Source organism: Electrona antarctica (genome assembly GCF_951216825.1).
Source record: "Electrona antarctica genome assembly, chromosome: 22".
Lineage (NCBI taxonomy): Eukaryota > Metazoa > Chordata > Actinopteri > Myctophiformes > Myctophidae > Electrona > Electrona antarctica.
Genome location: NC_136805.1, coordinates 6,584,263 through 6,598,434, shown reverse-complemented (window position 1 = coordinate 6,598,434; position 14,172 = coordinate 6,584,263). Strand labels below are relative to the sequence as shown.

At 43.3% G+C, this 14,172-nt stretch overlaps 1 protein-coding gene across 1 annotated transcript in view; it reads left to right on the top strand.

The window, feature by feature from the left end:
• Positions 1-14,172, top strand: part of LOC306914807 (kelch-like protein 24) — a gene marked incomplete at its 5' end in the record, with an annotated part of 245,141 nt that overhangs the window by 77,907 nt on the left and 153,062 nt on the right. The gene's annotated exons all lie outside the window — the stretch shown is intronic.

Genomic DNA, 14,172 nt, shown 5'->3' with positions numbered 1-14,172 from the left:
CTATTCATTGTAACCTGTTACAGCAATTAAAACAAGATGAAAGGCATTGATTGATACTATTCCTTTTATATAAAATAATTTATTGTTTTCCCATAATGCAAGGCTGCGTTCACACGGGTAGATGCAAAGATACAAAGATTCACAGCTTATTTGTCGCTTTGTATCTTAAGTTTGAAGGCGGTTCAACTTATTTGTAGCTTTGTATCTTTTGCAGCAGCTACAAGCTTTGTAGCTTCATGTCGCTGGCTTCCGTTGAAAATGAAATGCCTCTCAATCCCTGTTGAGTAACAGTTACAGAGTGGCTGAATTAAGGGCAACTATGTGTCAAAGTCATAGCAGAATTGGATTTAATTTGTGGGCAGCGGTGGCCGAATGGTTTGCGGAGCGGTCTTGATACCTGAAGGTCGCCAGTTCGAATCCCCGGACCGACATGTTAAAATTACCACCGCTGAAGTGCCCTTGAGCAAGGCATTGAACCCCTACCATGAAATGTTCTATGAGCAGGGTGTGGCTGTAAACAAGCATCTCGAGCTTAGTCCACTTCCCTGGGTAAACAAAGAACTTTGCTTTGCTTTGATGGCATAGTTATATTATTGAATAACAATATTACACAATGTTATTCACAGTATGATCAAGAGGTCAGAGGTCAAAATAGGTTTTATTGCAGTTAAAGCAAAAGAGGTTAAATCAAATGCAGGTCCACGGAGCAAAGCAACTGTACACACAAAGCAACATGACTTTGGTATATCCATGTCATCTGACGTTTTGCTGAGGACAGCAATGATGGCAATGTCTGTGTTCTTCATGATGAGTCAGATTCATTTTTAGACACCAATGTTATCAAGTCAGGAAAATAATGTCAAGTGTATTGCATTCATATATGAATTGCATAGTTCTGACATGCCAGAATAAATTAATGCAAAGATATGTATTTTTCACACTACTATGTTAATCAAACTGCAACTGTGTAAACTCCACTTCATGGCATCGTTTTCAGGCTTCAACTGACAAATTCTGTCCGCCTGTGATCTTGTCCCTTTTGCTCCACTATCCAGTGAAGTGCAGGTGCAGCCAGGTGGTCTGTGTATCAGTGTTTCCACACCTAAGCGCAAAACGGTCGACAGCCGCGCACGTCTTAAGCTGTGCGCAGCTTATTTTCCGAGTTTTTAGACAGCTGGTGGATGGAAATTAAGCTCCACCTCCGCGGACGACTTGCGCGGAGGAGAGCGTTTCCGGGAATCTGGCCGTCGCGCAAGTCGTCCGCGGAGGTGGAGCTTCTTTTCCATCCACCAGCTGTCTAAAAACTCGGAAAATAAGCTGCGCACAGCTTAAGACGTGCGCGGCTCTTTTATAAGTGTGGCAGAACCTTATGGCCCTCTAGAACACTGCTTCCCAAACAGTGGGTAGGGACCCATCTGTGGGTCGCAGACACATTTTTATGGGTCCCTTATTTTTTGTTTCCTAAATATTGTTTTTAATTATTATTTCAAAACATTTTCAAGAAACATTCCCAAAAAAGAAAAAGAAAAAAAATCATGAATTAAAAACAAATTGCAATTCCCTTTCCAGTAATTTCTTAAAGAAATCAAAGAAATTCCATATTAGAAAACAAATGTTTAAGAATAGTGAAAATAGCTGATCTGCTATTTTCACTAGTTTGGGTCCCGCAAACATCTTATCTCTCTTTTGGGTCAAGGCACAGGCTAAAAAGTTTGGGAACACCTGCTCTAGAGAAGTGATCAGTCCCTTTCCCATGAGGCCTCAGCTCCCTCGGGCTCAGTGTACACAGAGAGGTCCTGGTAAATATCTCCTCCACATGTCCCTATCGCCAGGCCCTGCTCCCAGAAAGAGACAGGAAGAACACATTTGAACCCATTCTCGGTCTGTGGTCACAAGGAGGCCCTTCCCGTTGTCTTAAGCAGCCGCTACCCAATAATGACTTCAACATGTACAACATTAAATAAATTCTGGTTACATTTTCTGTTTCTCCATACTCCTATTACTCCATAGACAATTGTATTGTTTAGTGAAATAAATCACCTACACATCGTTCAAATGCAACAGGAAGCAACAGCAACACTAGACAAACAAACTATGCTATGATGTGCTCACTGGAGTGAGGGGTGTGTGTGTGTGTGTGTGTGTGTGTGTGTGTGTGTGTGTGTGTGTGTGTGTGTGTGTGTGTGTGTGTGTGTGTGTGTGTGTGTGTGTACACACAGCTGTGAGAATAAACCATGTTTCCTGTTTGTAAGACAACTTAGCGTAAGTGTCAAATTACATTTCATGATCTATAGAATTACATTTTTATAATAGCAAAATCTGCCAACTCTTACAAACCTCATAGATGTGATCGATTTCAGGCTCCTCATAAATGGCTTCCTGTTTTTTCAGCTGTACGAAAAAAATACATTGGACAACATAAATAAAGTATGTACAGTACTGTAGTTACACGTTTAAATGTAACCACCCAGGCCAGAGCCAGTAGATGTATATATATATACGTACATAGAAGTCATTTTGATAAATGGACAACTCTTTTTGAATTTGTCCTGCTCTCTACTCACCAACAGATGGTTGTGGATCAGTGCAGCAGCAATACACATAGCCAACATCAGACCTTGAATGAAGATTTCATCTTACTCCTGTAGACGGCATTGTCAATGTTAATGGGTCCTATGAGTATGAGAGAGAGAGAGAGAGAGAGAGAGAGTTGTATATGTGACTTAATGGTAAATGGTGCATTTATATAGCACCTTTATCCAAGGCGCTTTACATAGATTGTGCATTGCATTCACCCATTCACACACACATTCATACACCGATTGCGGCAGAGGCCATGCAAGGTACCAACCAGCACATCGGGAGCAATTTGGGGTTCAGTGTCTTGCCCAAGGACACTTCGACATGTAGACAGGAGGAGCTGGGATTCGAACCGCCGACCCATGGATCATTGGACGACCTGCTCTACCTCTTGAGCCACAGTCTCCCCGACACATATTTATAATTCAATATGGGTATATTCTCCTTCTACAGCACTGCCAGTCTGCCACCCAAGTGTGGAATCTGGAATGCCCTGACCCCTTCCCTAAAACAATGCAGATAGCTGGCATCCTTTAAAAAAATCCACCTTTCAGCAGGCCAAAGGGAGAGGAAATATCCCTTTGATCACTGCCCCCCATCGCCTCTTTACACCCCTTCTTTTTTCTTCCACACTCACTACATTTTGTGATGTTGAATTTTGTTATTTTTCATGTCATGTATATTAATTCATTGATACATAGTTCTGTCTAATAAAGTATTCAATCAATCTACTCACTGAAAACTTGTAGCTCAGTTCCTGGTCCCCATGTGTTGTTCATTTTACAGAAATAGACGCTGCTGTCCTCTATGTCCACATTTTGCAGGATGATGGAGGCGGCCCTGTTGGGTGTCTTTCCCATTATACTGACCCTCTGTCCGGTCAACACTTGCCTTCTCTCTGCGGGTGCCATGTTGTAACGAGAGGCTTTGTACCACTGGACTGGCAGGCTGTGCTCCGTGCACAAGCAATGGATGACCACGGTCCGGCTGGTTTTGATCCCATAGAAGCGCGGCCTCTGGCTGACCTGCAGATCTGGGTTCAGGGCCACTGCTGGGACAGCAAGAGTCTGAGGTAACGGATGTTATGTTTCCCAAACACTCACTCGGACACATTTTTACAGGTCCATTTATATTTGGTTTCCTACATTTAGTTTTTAAATTGTTATTACCTTTTCAAAAATCATTCCCCAAAAAGCAACATTTTCATAAATTAAAAACAAATTCAATTCGTTTTTTTCAGTAATTTCATGAAGAAATCAAATTAAAATCTAAGAAATTCCATAAATTAGAAGACTAATATTTAAGTAGTAATGAAAATGACTGCTTGTGAAGCGGCTCGTTGTGCTTGTAGATCTGCTATTTTCACTAGTTTGGTTCTTAGGGAGGAATTTCTCTCTCTATTCAACTATCAACTATTGTGTAATAAATGTAATAAAGCAGAGTTGCCTGAAATAACACTTTTACTAAAAGTAAAAAAACATATATTTATAGTCACAGTCCAATTTGACTTTGATATTGACAGAAAGAATGATGAATGGATAATCCCAGTTAGGGGAGAATGCTACGATGTGTACAGTATCATTCATAATGTGTAATTTCTTAAGAAATTATAATGACAAGTGGAAGTTTCTGGCTGCTCTGCTGCAATGGTTTTAATCAAGTAATATATCAATAAACAGAGTTTCAAACACCATAAAACACAATGTAATACAAACATACATGCAGACATACAAATATATATACAGTATATATTTAATTATATATACATTTAATTTATAATAGAAATCATTTACTGAATTAGAATTACGCTAGTCATTCATAGTACATCTTATTTTGCACTAATTTTTGTGCAAAAAGAGACTTCCTCATTTAGTAACAGATGGCCGGGAAGTGCTGGTGTTGTGACTGAACTAACATGCAAAACCGTTGCATTTAGTTAACTATGTGGTCAAAAGACATTTCTAAAAACTAAACAAAGTAGGCTAAGCATGCAGGAGCACTATGATAATTGCATATTATTGAAAATATTAATAATTAAATATATATTTATTAATTTATATACCAATATAATGTACACACATGAAGTGACTGCATGTGCTCCGTTCAAAAAGGAATGGAGAGATAGTGAAATAAAACGTACCTGAGAAGCTGGCCAAGGCGAGTATGTATCCACAGCATCCAACCTGAAACCAGTACATGATGAAAATAATAAAACAGAGGCTGTAGTCAGATAAAAGCTATGAACAAGTAGAAGTCCTCTGGACTGGAGAGAAGTGATGCCTTCAGTGGTGGGTGGTCTAAGCTGCTTGGTTCTCCTTTACATCAGGCAAATAGGGGAAATATGCCCCACCTAAACCAACCTGCTGAGAAAACATCAAACTTGGACTTCACATGGAGATTAATAGATTCAAGTGAGTTAAACCAAATAGGCTATGGAACCTACATCTATCTATACATGCATCACGTCTCTGTACGTATGTACTGTACTGCTGTAACACGTAACTCGAGAGAACCGTTCGCCCCACCGACTTCAAATTCGACACACGCGTTCCACACCCCCACATGGAGTTCAGTGCCCGGTGTCGAGTCGGTCGGACCCACGGTTGTCCAGAACCGCCCTGCTCAGGGTCCATATATGGAGCTGGCCTGTTCTGACATCACAACACTGCATATTTGGGAATGCTTGACACAGAACTCCATATATACTAGGAATAAAGGGACAACAACCCAGCCTCTCTCAAACATGTAAGAGGAACTATACTTACTATAGTCTATGGGTACCCAATGTAGAGGAACTATACTTACTATAGTCTATGGGTACCCAATGTAGAGGAACTATACTTACTATAGTCTATGGGTACCCAATGTAGAGGAACAATACTTACTATAGTCTATGGGTACCCAATGTAGCCACCAAATCAGAGTGGGCACCAGACCTCAGAAGAGTGGGCACTAGAGGAAATCCAGGCACCAAAGCCGGAATACTTTGAAGTCTGGTATGCGTATTATTGCAATACAACTACATTCAGATACATTTTTTCCCTCATCCAACACATTTTCAGACACATTTTTACATTAGTTTGAGGTTAAAGGACAACTTTGGTTCATGTTTTAGGTTGTTAACCTCAAGCAAATTGAAACAGAAACTCTTTCAGCTTTTGTGTCATAAATATGTTAGTAATAAAGAAGATATTCAAGTAGTTGGCCACATCAAGCTCGTCAGTGTTGAGTGTCGTTTGATTTGATGTTTGAAAACCTGGTGTACCAGGTTTTCAAAAACCAGGTGTACCAGGTTTTCAAAAACCATACGTGCCCTCCCCTTCAAGCAGAGCACACTGACTGTCTCTGTATCTTTTCACACTGGAGTATGTTCTCATTTCACTCATACCAGCTTACTCCCCAACTTCGGAGGAGCAGCCACTTCAAGGAAAGAGGGGAAAAGAATAGAAAAACAATGTTTTATACTGTGTATATACACGACTGAAAAGTGAGTTGCAGACAGTTAAACTTGACATTTCCGTCAAAGCCTACTCCTGTTGGTTGTTTATGTATTTATTTAACGGGGACAATGCACATTAATCAACACGTCATTTTTCAATCCATGTAAATGGGCCAGTTAGCCATGAGCTAATTTACATCTGTAGTCCCTGAGCAGGCTCTTAAAAGTGGTAAGGTATCCATACAATACAAAAACAAGTAAACATAGTACATGGGTTAACAACTCCCCAGAGAAAATGAAAGGAAATAAAATAAGATATGCATATATAAAACACAGTCACATTCTATCCACCAAGGTTAGTGGTATCGCTTCTGTCCAGGAACCCTATGGTCAAGGTTGTAGCTAACTGAGGGCCAATAAATCGTAAATATGGGTCCCATATTTTATAGAAGGCATCTGTTGTGGAGCGTAGCAGGCAGGTTAGGAATTCCAACGGCATACACTGCATGATTATTTTGTGCCAATCTTTTCAATATGGCATGGACTGAACAAGTGACTGTCGCAGTATTATTTCATGGTTTTCTATGGGGCCCCTAGGATTACAAGTCCAAGTCATTCCCTGATATGAAGTTATTATTTTTACATTATATAGAAGCGTATATGCCATCTATGTTGACAATCCATTTTCGATAATTGTGTTACGGATAATCAAGTTTTGTTTTGTTCTAGAACTTTTTATACTATGCAATCATGTTATCTGTAAATAATATGCATTGTATTCAAATCATTTTTTTATTTTTATGTTTTGTTGTATAAGCCCTCTGGGCTTCCTGCCCCCCTTTTTTATGTTCTACTATATCTTCCTATATCCCTTTTGTTTTTATACTGTGCTAAATAAATAAATAAAATAAAATCAATATGGTGGAATGAGCAGCAGTACATTATCTGTGTGCATGGTTTTGGGGGCAGCAAACCTGCAATGCACATAAGCTTGTATCACTTGCAGTGAACATGTGCACTCAAAGCAGTAGTTTTCAAATCTCCGGTGTATGCTAAAGGAAGAGTTGAGCCTGGCCATGACCTCCAGCCCCATGCAGGCCATGAGGTCTGCGGCCAGCGCGCCTGTCCCTGCGGCACAACTGGAACTTCTACAGCAAGGCCAAAGCCACAGAGAAGGCCCTGTCGCCCCAGGTTTTGCGCTTGATATTTTTGGGGACCTCAAGGAGGCCGGTGTTGCTGGACCTGAGGGAACGGAACGGGATGGGACATGTGGCTTGAGGAGGGCTGACGTTTCTTGTTGTCACAGGCCCGTACTGCGTTGGCAGCGCGCCGTCCATCGCCACGGTCCATCGGCCATCCACCCCCATCGCCACGGTCCAGGGGGCCACGTCCATGGACACGCCCCTCACTAACCAGACACCGCGCATCATCCACTACACCCAGAACACCGGTAAGACCACCTTGACAGCAGGAAATGTGCCTGATGGGTGGTGATCCACCTGAACTGACATAAGGTAGACCTGCTCGTTTTCCTCGCGTGTAACAAGGATGTGATCCAGGTCTGAGATGGACGTCTATTCTTTTGCTAAAGCCACTGAAAGCAGGTCAGCCACCCACCCACCCACGGCCACCCGCCCAAAGAAGTCCAGAAGTTGTCCAGGTCCAGCGACATAAACTTGATGTGCCGCAATACGAGCCGCACTATGCCCCGCGCCCTGTTGATGAGCGGGGCGGCGAGGTCCTGCTGTAGGACAGCAAACAGCTTGGGTGTGGCCTGGGACAACACCTCCACCATATGGGTTCTGGTCAGGTCACTGTGGTCCAGGTCCTGCTGTAGGACGGCAGACAGCTTGGGTGTGGCCTGGGACAACACCTCCACCATATGGGTACTGGTCAGACGGTCACTGTGGTCCAGGTCCTGCTGTAGGACGGCAGACAGCTTGGGTGTGGCCTGGGACAACACCTCCACCATATGGGTTCTGGTCAGGTCACTGTGGTCCAGGTCCTGCTGTAGGACGGCAGACAGCTTGGGTGTGGCCTGGGACAACACCTCCACCATATGGGTACTGGTCAGACGGTCACTGTGGTCCAGGTCCTGCTGTAGGACGGCAGACAGCTTGGGTGTGGCCTGGGACAACACCTCCACCATATGGGTTCTGGTCAGGTCACTGTGGTCCAGGTCCTGCTGTAGGACGGCAGACAGCTTGGGTGTGGCCTGGGACAACACCTCCACCATATGGGTTCTGGTCAGACGGTCACTGTGGTCTAGTTTCGTCACAGAATCTTAGTAGCTGGGCAGAGAAGGGCAAAGAAAAGGCAGACGTCATCTTCAAGGTTTTTAGGTTTGATAAGAGGTAATGCAAGCTATCAACTTTGCTAGGGATCGGTGCACTGCTGTTGGAACAACCTGGACAGAAAGCAGGGGGGAAATAATGTGAAAAACGACATGACTTCAGCTTGTGACTGAAACTTGTTCCTGTTCGCAGATGACTCGGCACTGCTAGTCTCGGACAGGAACAAACTGCAGGTTGAAAATGCCCTCAGCTCTGAACTCGGTAGAATCTGCACCTGGCTCGCTGATAACAAACTATCTTTACACCTGGGAAAAACTGAATCCATTCTCTTTGGCTCTAATAGTAATCTCAGCAAGGCAAATGGCTTCTTGGTTAGAGTGGGTGACAATGTTATCACACGTAAAGATGAAATTACCTACCTAGGTTCCATCCTGGAGGCTAATCTTTCCGGTGATAAAATGGCCACCAACGTAATCAAAAAGGTCAACCATAGAACAAGATTCCTTTACAGGATCTCCTCACTGGTCAACAAAAACACCTTGAAGACCGTAACAGGAGCCCTTGTACAGGGTTTCTTTGACTATGCATGCACCTCCTGGTACCACAGCACCTCAAAGGCCCTTAAAACCAGGCTCCAGACTTCCCAAAACAAACTGGTCAGGCTCCTCCTTGACCTCGCCCCCCGAACCCACCTCACCCCTGCCCACTTTGACAGGCTGGAATGGCTTAGGGTCGACGACAGAGTACAGCATCTTGCAATGGGTCTGGTCCACAAGATTCGATACACCACCAAGATACCCATGTACCTGTCTAGATAGTCCACACCCACAACACCAGAGGGAGTGCAACGAACCATGTACAACCCAGATTCGGCACAAACAAGGGACTAAATTATTTTCGCTCCTATGCCACCAAAATGTGGAACGCCCTACCAAATGTCATTAAGACATGCGAATCCCTTGACTCCTTCAAAACCGCTCTCAAAGGGCACCTACGGACGGCTGCAATTCGAAACTGGCCCCTGTAAAATCGGAATCCCTCAAACACGAACGCAAGGACAACAAAGAGACGGTCGCGGCCACACAGCCAACTCAAGGTATGGCCACTGAGCCGACTTGGGGACCCAACGCAAGGACAACACAAGAGACGGTCACGGCCACACAGCCAACTCAAGGTACGGCCACGGAGCCGACTTGGGGACCCAACGCAGCTCCTCCAAGGAAAACAAACAAATTAACGGAGCTGAACGTGAACCCCCCCCACCGCCCACCCCTTTTTTCCCTCACTGTATATGTTTCTTTTCCCTTTTTACCTCCTTTATGATGAATTCCTGTTCTGTCTATAGAAGTGTCTATTTGTACGTCTCTAAATGTTTTGATGATTTGAACATGGTGGACCCTATTGGAAACAAGTGTAATGCTTAATTGGGTCGTCCACTCACAGTTAACAGCCTTTGTATTGAGTTTGTGCTTGAAATGTACTGTAATTCTGCAAACTGTTAATAAATTCTTCAATCAATCAATACTAACAATGTAAACGTTAATGTAGTTACCACACACACACACACACACACACACACACACACACACACACACACACACACACACACACACACACACACACACACACACACACACACACACACACACACACACACACACACACACACACACACATACACACACACTTTTGTCATGCTTGTTGTTTTATGTTGTTTCATTTTTCTGCAGGAGAGATCTTGGAAAGCGCAGCAGCTGGGCGCTTCTTAGGACGGACACCTCCCTGCCTCAAATATGCAAAAGAACTGTATATAATATAATATATTTCTTCTTTACCACTTGCACCACAGCAAACCTATTCTGGGGAACATTCACCAAAAGTAGCTGATCTACAAGCTCACAAGCTGTCATGATGCTGTGCAGCCTATAATATAGGCCAAAATATACTTTGATTTGATTTTATATAGTGCTTAAATTAGTCCTTTAATGCAGACTGATTAAAACAAGGCAACATAAACCCATAATAATTGAATAAGTGTGGAAAACATCATTGGTTTGTGATCAGATTGACTGCTTAATGAACAGTGAAGACATCAGGATTAGGTTAAACCTGGCTGTTAGCCTGATCCGGAGCAGGTTAAGTCCACAGCATTAGGTTAAACCTGGCTGTTAGCCTGGTCCGGAGCAGGTTAAGTCCACAGCATTAGGTTAAACCTGGCTGTTAGCCTGGTCCGGAGCAGGTTAAGTCCACAGCATTAGGTTAAACCTGGCTGTTAGCCTGGTCCGGAGCAGGTTAAGTCCACAGCATTAGGTTAAACCTGGCTGTTAACCTGGTCCGGAGCAGGTTAAGTCCACAGCATTAGGTTAAACCTGGCTGTTAGCCTGGACAAAATCTGAGATACAATTGATCACATTTAGAGGAGGAGAAAGGCACGATGAGCTGAGAACACACGAAGTACAGCAACCGCGAGGAGAGAAGGGAGGACATTATACTGCTATTCAGAGTACGTGGCTTGCTTAATGTAAATTGTTCTGGATTAAGAGCTAGTATAGACAGTCCTACCATACAATACTGAGAACTGTGCCGCATTTTCACGATTTTTCAAAAAAATAGCAGACCTACAAGCTCGTAGCGCGCCAGTCGTTGGCGCGCTACGAGCAGAAATGCCCAGTAGGTCTTCTCACTTGTGCTTACATCTAGGTAAAGTTTTCAAACTCTGCCCGAACCCGACCGGTACCGACCGGGCCGAGCCTTGGGCTTATTATAATTAAAAATAGCAATTCTGTTATTTGTGTAATGTGATTGTGTATATTGTCAATGTATGTTGACAATTAAGCATCATGGAGATGCTAATTTTCCTTTCCAGCTCGATTTGGCACCTGCCCACAGAGCCAAAACTACTAGTAACTGGTGTACTGACCATGGTATGGTACTGTGCTTAACTGAGAATCTAGGTTGTATTGTCAAGAGGAAGGTGTGAGACATAAGACTGAACATTACAAATTAATTTATGGCTGTTATCAAAGCAAACCTGGGCTTCCATAACACATCAACAGTGCCACTGGCTGATCACCTCCATGCCACGCCCCATTGATGAAATTATTGGTTCAAAAGTAGCCCAGACCAAGTATTAACTGCATATGTAACAGATATGTAAATATGCAATACTTTCAAATTTAATGTGAAGTTCACCAAAGTAGTTTCCTATGTTTTCCAATATCATGTACACCCAAAAGAGTAAACAGTGACACCGTGTGGTCAGGGGAGGCTTATACATGCTGAGGTGTGGCTTGTCTCTTCACTGTTTGCTGGGCTTTGAAGAGACGGGTATGTTTTGATCTCCACTCCTGGTTAACATTGTCATGTTTTGAAAAATGTTTTGTATTAAATCAATAGCCAAAAACAATGCATTATTTCGTTTGTTTAAACCCTATATATATATATATATATGGTTAAAATAGCCGACCTACAAGATCAGCTATTTGATCAATTTCTGAAAATGTTTACATTATAGTTGGTCTAAAATAGGGACCCCATGGTTCATATGTATGCATTAAGACGTGTCTGTGCCGTGACATGTGAAATCCCACCCGGGTTGTACTTACCGCCGCCTGCTCCTCCTCTGGGTCCTCCATAAAGGCTCTGGAGTGAGAGTGAGAGAGAGAGACAGAGAGATGATCAATCAATCACAGTTCTAATAGGCCTACTTACATCTGAATAGCAAAGCTATTGACACCCCCCAACAACGATGATGGTGGCTACTGCTAATTAGATATTAGCATGTGAGAAATTACAAGTGACCGTAGATACCCAAAGGGCAGACAAGCCCCCACCCCAAAGCAGTGGGTGCTCTGCTGATGGCCACATCTGGCCATCAAACAGGTTTGGTTGGTTGCAGTCACATTAGAGTGGAGGGGGGCTAATGGGGTCGTTGTCGCATACAGTATGAAATGCAGCTGCGTATGGTTTCAGAGAACAAGCTACGCCGCTACCAGCGAAAGCTTTTTAGTGTTTTTGTAGATATGACAACTTTTTCTATAATTTTTGTACAAACTGATGTTTTTAGATATGACAACTTTTTACTATATTTTTTTGAAGTTTACATTTTTTCTATACTTAACTTTTTTCTATATTTTTTTGTACAAACTGATGTTTTTCTAAACTTTTGATGTTTACCTTTTTTCTATATTTTTTGTACAAACTTTTTGTACAGCGATATGTGTATGCCATTTGAAATAATTATGTACAGTAAGTAAGTCAATTCATTTGTTTTATAGCCAATTTATCATGTGATGTCCAGCAGAGGTGTTTTGCACTTGGCCTTTAGCCCGTGCTATTCATTATTATGTCTGCATACTTTGTTGCAGTTTGCCGTCTTGTCAAGAGCAAGTCAATTTCAAGTCCCCTGCGGTGGCAGGGAGACGTCCCTGTCGCTGCTCCACCACCCAGAGATGTTCCGGGAATAACCCACTTAGGCCTGACATCGAACTTTTAAAAATGTCAGTGACATTTGACAGTTTTTTGAAAGATGTTTCTGTATCAGTGTGGTGCTCAATGTTTCATGTCAAGAACCCCAAAAATGACATGTCACAGCACCTGACTGTCGTTCCAGGAACCCCTCAGAAGCAAAGATTTGAGTTAAAAACGTTCGCTCTGAAAGAATATATATATATTCAAAGATTTGTGCCGCATTTTCACGATTTTACAAAAAAATAGCAGACCTACAAGCTCGTAGCGCGCCACTCGTTGGCGCGCTACGAGCAGAAATGCCCAGTAGGTCTTCTCACTTGTGCTTACATCTAGGTAAAGTTCTCAAACTCTGCCCGAACCCGACCCGACGTTTTCGGGCCAGGCCCAAAATAAATTGCCAATTAGTCGGGCCAGGCCGAGCCTTGGACTCTGTGATTTTCCGTGATTGTTCTTTTTTTTTTAAAGAGTGTTATTATAATAAAAAATAGCAATTCTGTTATTTGTGTAATGTGATTGTGTATATGTAGGTATTTATTATGAAGAGGGCTGCGCTAGGCGATTCACTTGTGACAGGAGGAGGACTGGAGGAGGGGGTCGCATCGCACTGACATTTCAGACTCCGAGGCCTCGTACACACATGTCGGACGAACAGGACTTCCATTGGAAAAGCATTGAGCCTGAGGTGGCCATGAAACACAGACAGAACAGATCTTTACATCTAGGTGGTCCATTGCATTTCTTCTAACCAACATACAGGGGCGACCCGGGCGAGTGCCAATTATTCCCAGCATACAGTCCTTTAAGTAAGTAAGTAACCCTCAGCTACACACTCCATCCCCCGTCATCATCTCCCTGTTGATGTTGGTCTAAGGAACCTTTGAATAGAATCTATGTGACCCATTAGAGCAGGGGTGTCAAACTGGTTATGCGGCCCAGGGAGAGGTCCAATGCGGCCCTCGAGATGATTTTCAAAAAGGAAACAAAGCTGCTACTCCCCCTCCCCCACCCGCCCCGCTAATGGCCCTGCTGTAGACTGCTTTGTCTCTGCCCAGGTGCGGAATGTTGTCACTGATGGGCTCGTTAACAGTCTATTCAACTACAAGTTGAGTTGTTGTGGATTATCATGTGATGTCCAGCAGAGAGGTGTTTTGCACTTGGCCTTTAGCCCGTGCTAGTCTAGAAAACAAAGCCAAGTGACTGTGTAAGTCAACCCACGTGAGCTGCAACTGGCCGCGGCCCTCATCAAGTCACCTTTCGCGCAATGTGGCCCTTGCCCCAAAATGAGTTTGACCCCCCTTGCATTAGAGGGATAGTTTTCTAAATTGTACGGGTCTGTCATAGATAATACATTTACCTGTCAGGATCCTCAGTGGTGGGAGGGTCGTTGGT